Source organism: Carcharodon carcharias, chromosome 14 (genome assembly GCF_017639515.1).
Source record: "Carcharodon carcharias isolate sCarCar2 chromosome 14, sCarCar2.pri, whole genome shotgun sequence".
Lineage (NCBI taxonomy): Eukaryota > Metazoa > Chordata > Chondrichthyes > Lamniformes > Lamnidae > Carcharodon > Carcharodon carcharias.
Window position 1 is genome coordinate 132,850,377 of NC_054480.1, and position 11,289 is coordinate 132,861,665.

Here is an 11,289-nt window from a genome sequence, read left to right on the forward strand (position 1 = left end):
CGGGGACTCTTTGGAAATTCAAATTTGGTCTCTGTCCTCAAAGCCGCGTCAGTCAATGCCTCAGGACAGGGATCAGTGGGGTCTGACTGCGGCCTTGTCTCTAACAATGCGGGATTGTCTGTCGAAGGTGGGAAATTGGAGGGCAGAATTCGTTTCTCACACGGGTTATTATGGCAGGCGAATGCACGTTCCACTTGATTTGATCCTGGCAGTTTCTTCCTTGATTCTGCGTGTGTGTATGTGTGTGTGCGTGTGTGTATGTATGTGTGTGTGTGTGTGTATGTGTGTGTGTGTATATATGTGTGTATATGTGTGTGTGTGTGTATGTGTGTGTGTGTGTGTGTAAAGAAAAGAAATCCCTCAATCTTTAACCCTGGAAATGCCAGAGGGATCTCACGGTGGTTGAGGTGACAGCTCAGGTTCCCCACTCTGTTTCCAATGACAAAGGGGTGGGTAACCAGAGGACACAGATTGAAGGTGATGGGCAAAAGAACCAGAGGCTAGACAAGGAAACTTTTTTTTTAAACACAGCGAGTTATTATGACCTGGAATGCACCACCTGAAAGGGTGGTGGAAGCAGATTCAATAATAATTTTTAAAAGATAATTGATAAATACGCAAAGAGCAAAATTGACTGGGCCATGAGGAAGGAGCAAGGGAGCTGACACAGGCACAATGGACTGAATGGCCTCCTTCTGTACTGAATCATTCTATGATTCTATGGTATCAGCTTGGAATGTTACGATTGGCTGCACTGCCTGTCCCTGAATGAAATTAGAAATGGTGAAAGATGTGAAATATGCCAAGATGCTAACACCCATTTTGCACTCGCACATAAAGTTAAGATCAACTCCAAAATGGGCAAATCTCAAGTGTATTGCCACACACACTCATTGTAACTGCTGCTAACCACCAATGTTAATTCATCATCAGACACTGAAATGATAAATTACTAAAATTAGCCAGCTACATAAAGCAAAGAGGACCAGCTTGCTGTTCATGAACAAACCAGGGCTCTGTAACATACATAACAAATTCTAATGGATTTGTGTGAAACTTCCCAGTCTGATATTCCAACAAAGGCTTTATGCTGTCTGAACTTTGTTGCATTATTAGCACCTGCAATGAAATGACTCATAAAAGGGATTTTCACATAAGCACATTAAGCTCATTCATTATTCATATTGCACAGCATGATTCCACCAGGTAAAACTCTGCAAATAAAGGCTGAACTGCTTGACGGAAAGATATTGCAGAGAAAAAGAAAATTAAGTGTGCTGGAATTGTACAACAACATTTAGAGAAAGAAAGATTCTTTGCATTTTGAGGATTCTGCACCACCTGTCTAACATGAAAGCAGATGCAAGTTGAACTTCTGTGTGTTTTCAATGTTTTCTGAAATTACGTTAAATAATATAAGCTCAAAGAGCTTGTACATCATTCTTCTGACCAGTTTTAGTGAAGGCGTTAGATCATTTAGAATTAAATTGGGTTCATACTGTTTTTAAATGGCAGAGAATGTCATACAATTGAGTTAAAATTTTCAGGTATTAGCCATGGCTTTTTATCCCCCTCATAAGCTACTTCAAGGCTCCTGATAAAGGACGATGAGACTTTCTGTGCCAGTTACTCTCCCCAAGACTCCTGCAGAATGTTTGTCAGTGAACTGTAATAAAAAACTGCACCCAAAGCATGTGTTTTACCATGTTGCCGAAATAAAATATTGCAGATTATTCCTCTTGAGTACTGAGTGCTTCTTGGAGTTTGCACATTTTTAAATTGTTAATAATGATTAGTTTTCTAACTTGTAATTCTCGACTTCAGGCTTTAAAACACTATTCTGTGCTTTAAGACCTTTCTCAATCCCAAGTGCTAATGGCACTCAATTTTCCAGTCTAAGCCAATGGCACCCGAGGAACGTTGTGTTCAAGTCAAATTTAAATAAGAAGGGACAATTAAAGGGGAATGCCCCGAGGAGGAGAGGGGGCAATAATGTCAAAAAACTTCTGGGGGGGATTAAAGGTGTTTCAACCCATTAATAACCTCAGCCATGGCTGAAAGGGTATATAGCATTAAGAAGCAACAGTCCAGGATAAAAGGAAAGGGGCACCTGAGTGTAGGCATGAGTGTTTTCCTCAATGCCACACTATGACACCACATGTACAAGCTCCATGCTCCCCGTGTAGTTTGCTTCAGATATGAGATAGGAGGAGGCCATAGGGCCTCTCAAATCAATCTGGTCATGGCTTATCTTTTACCTTAGCTCCACTTTCCTGCCCAACCCCCCTATTCCTGGATTTCACGAGAATCAAAAAAAATCTATCAATCTCAGTCATGAAAATACTCAACAATTGAGCATCCACAGCTCTCTATGGTAGAGAATTCCTAAAGATTCCCACAACGTTCTGAGCAAAGAAATTTCTCCTCTCCTCAGCCTTCAATGACCGACCCTTTACCTTAGACTCTAGTTCTAGACTCTCCAGCCAAAGGAAACAGCCCTTTAACATCAAAAATGTCAAGCTCTTTAAGAATTTTTATAGTGTTCAATGAGATCACCTCAATCTTTTAAACTCCAGAGAACATCATCTCTCTTCACAGGACAATACCTTGTTTAGGCTTTGCATCTTGGCCCCCTGTTTATCTGGTAGCGATGTTCAAAATGGAGGGGTTTCGGTAGAATAGATATGGAGAAGCTGTTTCTACAGTCAGAAATGTTGGTACCTAGAGGGCACAGATTCAATAAAATTGCCAGAAAAGTCAGGGGAGATGAGGCGATTTTTTTTTTTTACTCAGCAAGTTGTTATGAACTGGGAATTGCTGCTTGAAAAGGTGCTGGAAACAGATTCAAGAATAACTTTCAAAAACAATTGGAGATATACTTGATAAGGAAGAAATTATAGGGTTATGGGGAAAGAGCAGCGAGAGTGGGATTAATAGGATGGCTCTTATAAGGAGCCAGCACACGCATGATGGACCGAATGTCCTCCTGTTGTGCTGTATGGTTCTAAGGGTTAGGCTGGCATTCACATCTTATCGTGGTGCGAGTGGGAAGACTGATAGCACAGCCATCACTGTGGAGGTGAACCTCCACCGCCTGTTTCTGCTAAATCGTGGGTTAACTCCATCTCTCTGGGTTATGGAGGAGTGAATGAGTAGGAAAGGGCGTAGAACTAGGCCTTCCTAGCATCCTTCAGCATGGTCTCCCTGTCCTCTCGCTATGCCAATCTTGAAGGCATTCCCTGTGGTTCCAATGAAAGGAGATTAGTGACAGATAAACCACCGCCATTGGAACTAAAGCTCATGAAAGTCTAGGTGCCAGTTTGAGGAGGGGGGAAATCACCAAAAAAACGATGTAGGCTTCTGAAAGGCCCTACCAACTATAAATCCACTTGCTTTGTTCATGCCAGGCTTCACTGGGCATGCTGGGGCTTCAATGCCCAGTAGCTGCATGGTTCAGAAAATAGTGAGCTTCCCTACCCTGCCCCCTTTAACACACACAAACAAGATTTCTGGTCGCTTCGGATGAAAGAACGGTGCCTTAATCCAGCAGGAATTCGGGGGAACCGATTTCCACTAGGATTCTGGACTTGTACTTCATTATTGCCTCAAATTGTGGTGCTAGAAACACAAAATCACAACCCTGCACGCCTCCCAAAGTTGAGAGATCTGATTCAGGAGAATAACTCAGATCCTGATTTCCTGGATTACCCATGGAATTGGGAGACAACCCCTGTAGGAGCTGCTGAGCCCCACTGTGCAATATGGAAACTCCGAGACCAAACGCATGGGCTCACCTCAATGCATTCATACAAACAAAGGAGCGTACGAATTAGGCACAGGAAGAGGCCACTTGGCCCCTCGGGCCTGCTCTGCCATTCAATAAAATCATGGCCGATCCAATTTTTAACCTCAGCCCCACATTCCTGCCTACCCCCGATAACCTTTCACCCCATGTTTAGCAAGAATCTATCTAGCTCTGCCTTAAAGATATTCAAGGACTCTGCCTCAACCACCTTTCGAGGAAGAGAATTCCAAAGTCTCACTACCCATTGAGAGGGCAGCCCTGCGGATGAGGTGACTTGGCCGGGGGTGGGGGTGGGGGGGGGGGGGGGTTTGCGGGGCGGGGTGGTGGGGGGGTGCAAGTGATGCCCTGCAGTTGAGGTAACATGTGGGGGGGTGGTTTGCAAGGGCTGCCCTGCCGTTGAAAGCTGTGCACAAGCACGTGCGGGGTTGGGGGGGTGATGGTGGGCGAGGGAAGCGTCCACGTTGTAGGGAAACCTTGTATAAAGTGTCAATTCCACTTCAGCTGAGACAGTTCAGGCGCTGCCACATTGATATGATTGGAGTTGGGCCTCTAGCTTCTCTGCCCATTCAAGCAACGCAGAGGCATGAAAGTGCTCCAGAGCTTTTCACCCCTTGGGCACAGACTTCACAAAGTAATGAGTGTTTTAGTGGACTGCAGAACAGTTGAATGACTGGGCACATTGTACAATCTCCTCGCTAAAGTTGACCTTGGGGCAGTCACTGGTGGAGGGGCTCACAGCCCCTTACAATATCATTATCCCAGTTTAGATCAGTCCTACCCCATGGTTCGAGCTAACAGCGCAGCCTTGCAGTGCGGGTTAGGAGATTCTATTTGCTGAATATGCAGCTGGTATGTGTCCACCACAACTGTATCCGGCAGCTCTGCGCATGGTTCCCAAAGAGCTTTTGATTGTTCATTCATTTACGAATTGTGGGCTTCGCTGGCTGGGCCAGCATTTATTGTCCATCCATAGTTGCCCTTCAGAAGGTGGTGGTGAGCTGCCTTCTTGAACCACTGCAGTCCATGTGTTGTAGGTACACCCACAGTGCTGTTAAGGGGGGAGTTCCAGGATTTTGACCCAGCGACAGTAAAGGAACAATTGTGGGAGCTGCACTCATCCAGGCAAGGAGAGAGTATTCCATCACACTCCTTCTCGATGGCGGACAGGCTTTGGGGACTCAGGAGGTGAGTTACTCATCGCAGGATTCCTAGCCTCTGGCCTACTCTAGTAGCCACAATATTTATATGGCTAGTCCAGTTCAGTTTCTGGTCAATGATAACCCCCAGATGCTGATAGTGGGAGATTCAATGATGGTAATGGTAAAGGGGCGATTGTTAGATTCTCTCTTGTTGGAGATGTTCATTGCCTGATACTTGTGTGGCACACGTGTTACTTGCCACTTGTCAGCCCAAGCCTGGATATTTTCCAGGTCTTGCTGCATTTGGACATGGGCTGCTTCAGTGTCTGAGGAGTCACAAATGATGCTGAACGTTGTGCAATCATGAGTGAATGTACCCACTTCTGACCTTGTGATGCAAGGATGTTCATTGATGAAGTAGCTGAAGATGGTTAAGCTGAGGACACTACCCTGAAGAACTCCTGCAGTGGTGTCCTGCAGCTGAGATGACTGACCTCCAACAACCACAACCATCTTCCTTTGTCCTAGGTATGACTCCAACCAGTGGAGATTCTCCCCTCTGATTCCCATTGACTCCAAGATAAAAGCAAAATACTGCGGATGCTGGAAATCTGAAAGAAAAACAGAAAATGCTAGAAACGGACTTGAAACATCAACTCTCTTTTTCTCTCCCAGATGCTGTCAGGCCTGCTGAGTTTTTCCAGCATTTTCTGTTTATCTTTCCCACTGACTCCAGTTTTGCTAGGGCTCCTTGATGCCACACTCGGTTAAATGCTGCCTTGACTTCAAGGGCAGTCACTCTCACCTCACCTCGGGAGTTCAGCTCTTTTGTCCATGTTTGAACCAAGGCTGTAATCAGGTCCGGAGCTGACAGAACCCAAACTGGCCGTCAGTGAGTAGGTTATTGCAAAGCAAGTGCCGCTTGATAGCACTGTTGATGACCCCTTCCATTACTTTACTGATGATCGAGAGTAGACTAATGGGGCATAATTACCATGTTGGATTTGTCCTGTTTTTATGTAAAGGACATACCTGGGCAATTTTCCACATAGCTGGATGGATGCCAGTGGTGTAGCTGCACTGAAACAGCTTGGCTGGGGATGCGGCAAAGACTGGAGCACAAGTCTTCAGTACTATTGCTGGAATATAATCAAGGCCCATAGCCTTTGGACTATCAAGTGCCTTCAGCCATTTCATGATATCACGTGGAGTGAATCGAATTGGCTGAAGACTGGCATCTGTGATGCTGGGGACCTCCAGAGGAGGCTGAGATGGATCATCCACTCAGCACTTCTGATTGTAGCGAATGTTTCAGCCTTATCTTTTGCACTGACGTGCTGGGCTCCCCCATGATTGATGATGGGGATATTTGTGGATCCTCCTCCTCCAGTGTGCATGACTCCTACACTGTCAGTCGGTCACAGATGTCGGATGTCTTCCAGGGTCCACAGAAACTGCAGGGTTGGCTCCTTGAGGACAAGGGCTACCTGCAGAGGACGTGGCTGATGAAACCCGTGCAGTGGCCTCAGACTGAAGCAGAGTGATGGTATAACAAGGCTCATGCTGCAACTTGCAACCTGGTGGAGCAGACCATTGGGATTCTGAAAATGAGGCTCCGGTGCCTGGACCGGTCTGGTGGAGCCCTGCAACATAGTCCACAGAAGGTGTCACACATCGTCATTGTCTGTTGCGCTGTAATGGGGAGAGAGCTGACTGAGGAGGAGATGGAGGAACTGGAAGTCTCCTCCATGAGGAGGATGCTATCAGGGATGAGGGTGACGAGGTCCTTGAAGGCGACGATGACACCGATGAGATCCTCGCATTGGCCAATGAGGGCACATTTGGGAGGCCCTCAAGGCTGCTAGATTTGTGGAGGATGATGACAACATGCAGTGAGGAGACACCATAGATCCTCACATCGCATCTGTGAACATTTGACTCCGGTCTGACTTATGACAGCATGAATACCCTCTGTGAGAATGCTCCTGTCATGGTGATGCAGCGGAGACCATAATAGCCACTCGATTGCAGGAGGATGATGATGACATGCAGTGAAGACACTCCATAGATCTTCACATAGCCTCTGAGAATGTCTGACTCCTGTCTGGCTGAGGGCAGTTAGCTTGCAGTCTGTGATCAGGATCATATCATAGAGACGCAGCCATGAAACTTTAAAAGCATCTGATCTTTTGCCACCTTCAGCACCTGATCCCGTCAGGAGCACAGCGTCACTGGTCACAGATGCTATGAAATGGGGAGCCAGCCCCACCTTAAAGGTGCTGAGAGCACACAGAGAGGTGCAGGCATCAGTAATGTGTCCAGGAAGTGTGAGGCTGGACCATCACTTTGGTCTGAAGGCTGCAAAAAGCACAGGGAAGAGACCCTGGACTGAGACACCTGCCTTTATCTTGTGCAGAAAGGTTTCACATCTGAGTGACATAAACACTGCTCATCAGAACAAGGAGCCATAGGCAGGGAGACATTCTTGGGCGTTTATTGATGATAGTAAATATTATGTACAAGTGATTAACACCAATGCCCAGGCTGTGCAACTGCCTAAATAGCCAAGTGGTTATGGTACTGGGTTTGTAACCCCAAGATCAAGAGTTCAAATCTCACAATGGCAAACTATGAAACAATGTAACTTCATCTGAAACAGATGGAAACAGGTTTGTACTCGAAAGAGTTACATCTTAAATTGTTGACCCCTTTAATCACATTTTGATTTAAAGTTTGTAAGTTTCCTTTAAAACTTTGTTCTTGGTTTTACAGCTGACCTGAATTAGGGGCTGTGCCTGATTTTTCCCAATTTTGTTGATTTGGTTTTCATTTAAAAGATTATCAAGAGTTCAAATCTCACAATGGCAAACTATGAAACAATGTAACTTCATCTGAAACAGATGGAAACGGGTTTGTACTTGAAAGAGTTACATCTCCTTTACCTTCCTAACCCTGCCACTATGTCTTGGTGCTCCCCCGATATCCACAGAGGAGGTGAAGGCAGCCTGCTGACTGCTACACCCTGTCTGTGATGACCTTGGTGGGCCTCCTCTGAGGACTGAGACCTGTAGGGCCCCGGCCTGCTTTCAGGGTCCTGCTGTGTGGCAGTGGCATCCTCCTCGGCCTGTGGAGCTGAGCTGCTGGGGTTACAGGAAGAGGGGATTCGGATGGACTTGACACTCCTGGAGTCACCTGGATGGACGCCCCTGGTGGGGGTACACTGCTGATCCTCCTCCCTATGGGTGCCCAAGGGCCCCTGGCTGACTCCTTGAGGAGGAAGGGTAACCAGAGTGAGATCAAGCTGCCGTGCACCCTACTCACATACACACTGTTGGAGGCCAACTATAGTGTCAGTGATGGAGCTGAGCCCGCACAGCATTTCAGGAGAGACGCCCTGGACAAAGATCTCCATGGAGGCTGTCATCCTGCCAGTGTTGATCATGGTGAATTGGCATGCCGGCACTATCACCTCAGCCTGCAGGTGGATGGACTCCTCCATCATGCCTTGCAATCTGAGGAGTGCAGCAGACATCCCTCCCTGATGTCCCTGAGCTTGCCTTTGCAGCTCCAGCAACTGAGGTATGACCGAGTCCAGAGGTTTGTCATCTGACTTGGACTCAGCAAATTTCCGGCCTCCAGCAGTCCTCCGAGTGCTGGACACCTGGGAAGTCCCTGCCCCAGCGTGCAGTGGATCAGAAAGTGCGATGTACTCACCAGATTGTGATCCCGAGTTTACTGGAAAGCCAGGTCCCACTGAAGTGTGTGTCTCTGTGCTGGTGGAGGGTGTGAGAGCACTGTGATGGGACTTCAGGGAGGCTGCCTCTAGATTCCTCTCCCAGTGTTTCTTTGGGGTTTTATTGGAGGCCCTGGGCCATGGACCCAGTCGGCTAATTCCCAGATATGCCTGTGGACGCAAAGGGAGATAATTAGTGTATGGCAGTGGCCTGTGAAACAGGACACATCACTCACGGCATGGTTGTCTGATGAATGTTGCACTGCTGGATCCTCACTTGGTAGACCATCGCTGACCTCACCGTCAGCACAGGACTGGTCCAGGTCCTTGCCGGCCAGCTGGATAGCTCTGTTTTCAAAGTCCTTGAGGGCCCTGATTTCAGGCATTCCTCCAACAACCTGTGACCTCGCCCTCTTGTTGTGTGCCAGCTTGTCCTGCATGAATAGAGATGGTGAGAGTGTAAGCTGGATGCCTGCTAGGCCAGATGATAAGCATGCCTGGCATGTGTGGGTGGTCCCATGGATGGGATGAGGACAATGATGGCGAGTGTGAGAGAGTGAAAGGTGATGTCCCTTGAACTGGCAGTGAGTGAGGGCCTGAGTTGAGAGTGATGAGAGGAGTGATTTGCACTAGCAGAACGGAGGAGACATTCATCCTCTTGTGACACTGGGTGGCTGTCCACTTTTGAAGGCTGTTGTCACTGACCACCGCTGCCACTACTTCCCAAGCCGGATTAGCGCTGGTGCCCATCCTGCTGCCAGAGCAGGAGTAGAGGACATCATGGCGAGCCTCCACTGTGTCCAGTGAGGTGATGGTGTGGCAGGCGAATGAGAGCCTGTCCACCATGGAAATTGTGTGTTTCCCAGGAATGCACAATTAATGTGGCGGATTTGGGATGATACAGTGTGAAAAGCTGCCATTGTTTTACCTGCCTGCTACCGCACTTAGTGCAAACCTGGGATGATTCTGCCCTGTGTTTCAGTGTACTGGAACTTGTGGCCTCAGCCTGACCCACATCTCAGACCCCACAAAAGCATTGGTTCCCCAGGTACTGAGCTGTTTACAATCCGGAATGCAGATGTCGGATGGAGATGGTGTCAGACGCTCTGCTTCTGGCCAGAACTGTGGCAGCTGGAGTGATTATCCTTCCCCAGATAAGATTTCCTCCTCCTCCCCCAGGTCTGGATGAGAATGGATAAAACACCAGCATTGCTTCCAAATAATGTCGGGACACAGGAACGCTCCACCCTGCTTGTCATGGTAGTTTGCGAATTCTAATCCAATCAATAAAAGAAAATTGCTGTTAAAAATCTGGTGTCAGCACAAGTGACCATGAAGCTGTCAGGTTGTCATAAAAACCCAAATGGTTCACTACTGTCTTGTTTAAGGAAGGAAAGCTGCTGTCCTTACCCGCTCTGGGCTACATCTGACTCGAGTTCCAAAGCCCACCTGGTTGGCTCTTAGATACCCTCTGAAGTGGCTTAGCAAGCCATTTAGTTGTATTAGGGTTGGGCAATAAATGTCAACCTTGCCAGTGACGCCAAACTCCAGAGAATCAATTAAAATTATTTTTAGGTCTCCACGGGGGATCAGCACAGGCCATTTCCTGAAATCACTCCCCTTACACTCTTCCCCACCGCACCACAAACACAAGCATCACTAACTGGGAACACACCCATTTCTTTATTGAATATTCTGACTGTTCCTATTTTCTCCTTTCCCTACTGGAGTAATGCAAAGGGCGAAGGCCAATTGCTCTGCTTTAATTAACACGCTGAATGGTGCCAGCTTCAGACTGGAGGCCAAGCAAGCGGCTGAAATAACTGGTGCTGGTGAGCAAGATCAGTCCAGGGTTCCAGAGCAAGGCCAGATGCTTTTAGCATGTTTGCTATTGTGTGTGCTTCTCCTTGCTCTGCTTGTCTGCAGCAGTTTGCAGGATTCCCTATTTGAAGATATTCCAGTCAGGAAGCATAACTGTGACACTGCCAGCCCTCTCACAACACCCTTTATTAATCAGCACTGACCCAATGCCAGTCAGGCAACACTACTGCCATTGTATGATGAAATCTTTCCATTCATTCATGGGAGGTGAGCATCACTGGCAAGGCCAGCACTTACTGCCCATCCCTAATTTCCCATAAGGTGGTGGAAAACTACCTTGCTGAATACAACTGAGTTGTTTGTTTGGCCACTTCAGAGGGCAGTTAAGAGTCAACCACATTGCTTTGGATCTGGAGTCACATGTAGGTCAGACCAGGTAAGGGCAACAGATTTCCTTCCCTAAAGGACATTAGTGAACCAGATGGATTTTTACAGCAACCCAGTAGATATTAGAGTTTTATTCCAGATTGATTTAATTAATTTAGTTTACATTCCATTAGCTGACACAAACTCATACGTCCAGATTGTTAGTTTGTCAGTCTGGGCCTGGAGTTCAGTAATATAGTCACTATTCTATGGGGCCTGTGATGGCAGTAGAAGTGCCAATGCAGGGAATTGGGGAAAGAGCTGGGTGAAGCAGGACGTTGGATAGCACCTTTAAAATTCTCCACCTTAGAGTGGAGAAGGTTAAGAGGAGGTTTGATAGAGATGTTAAAAATCATGAATCCTTT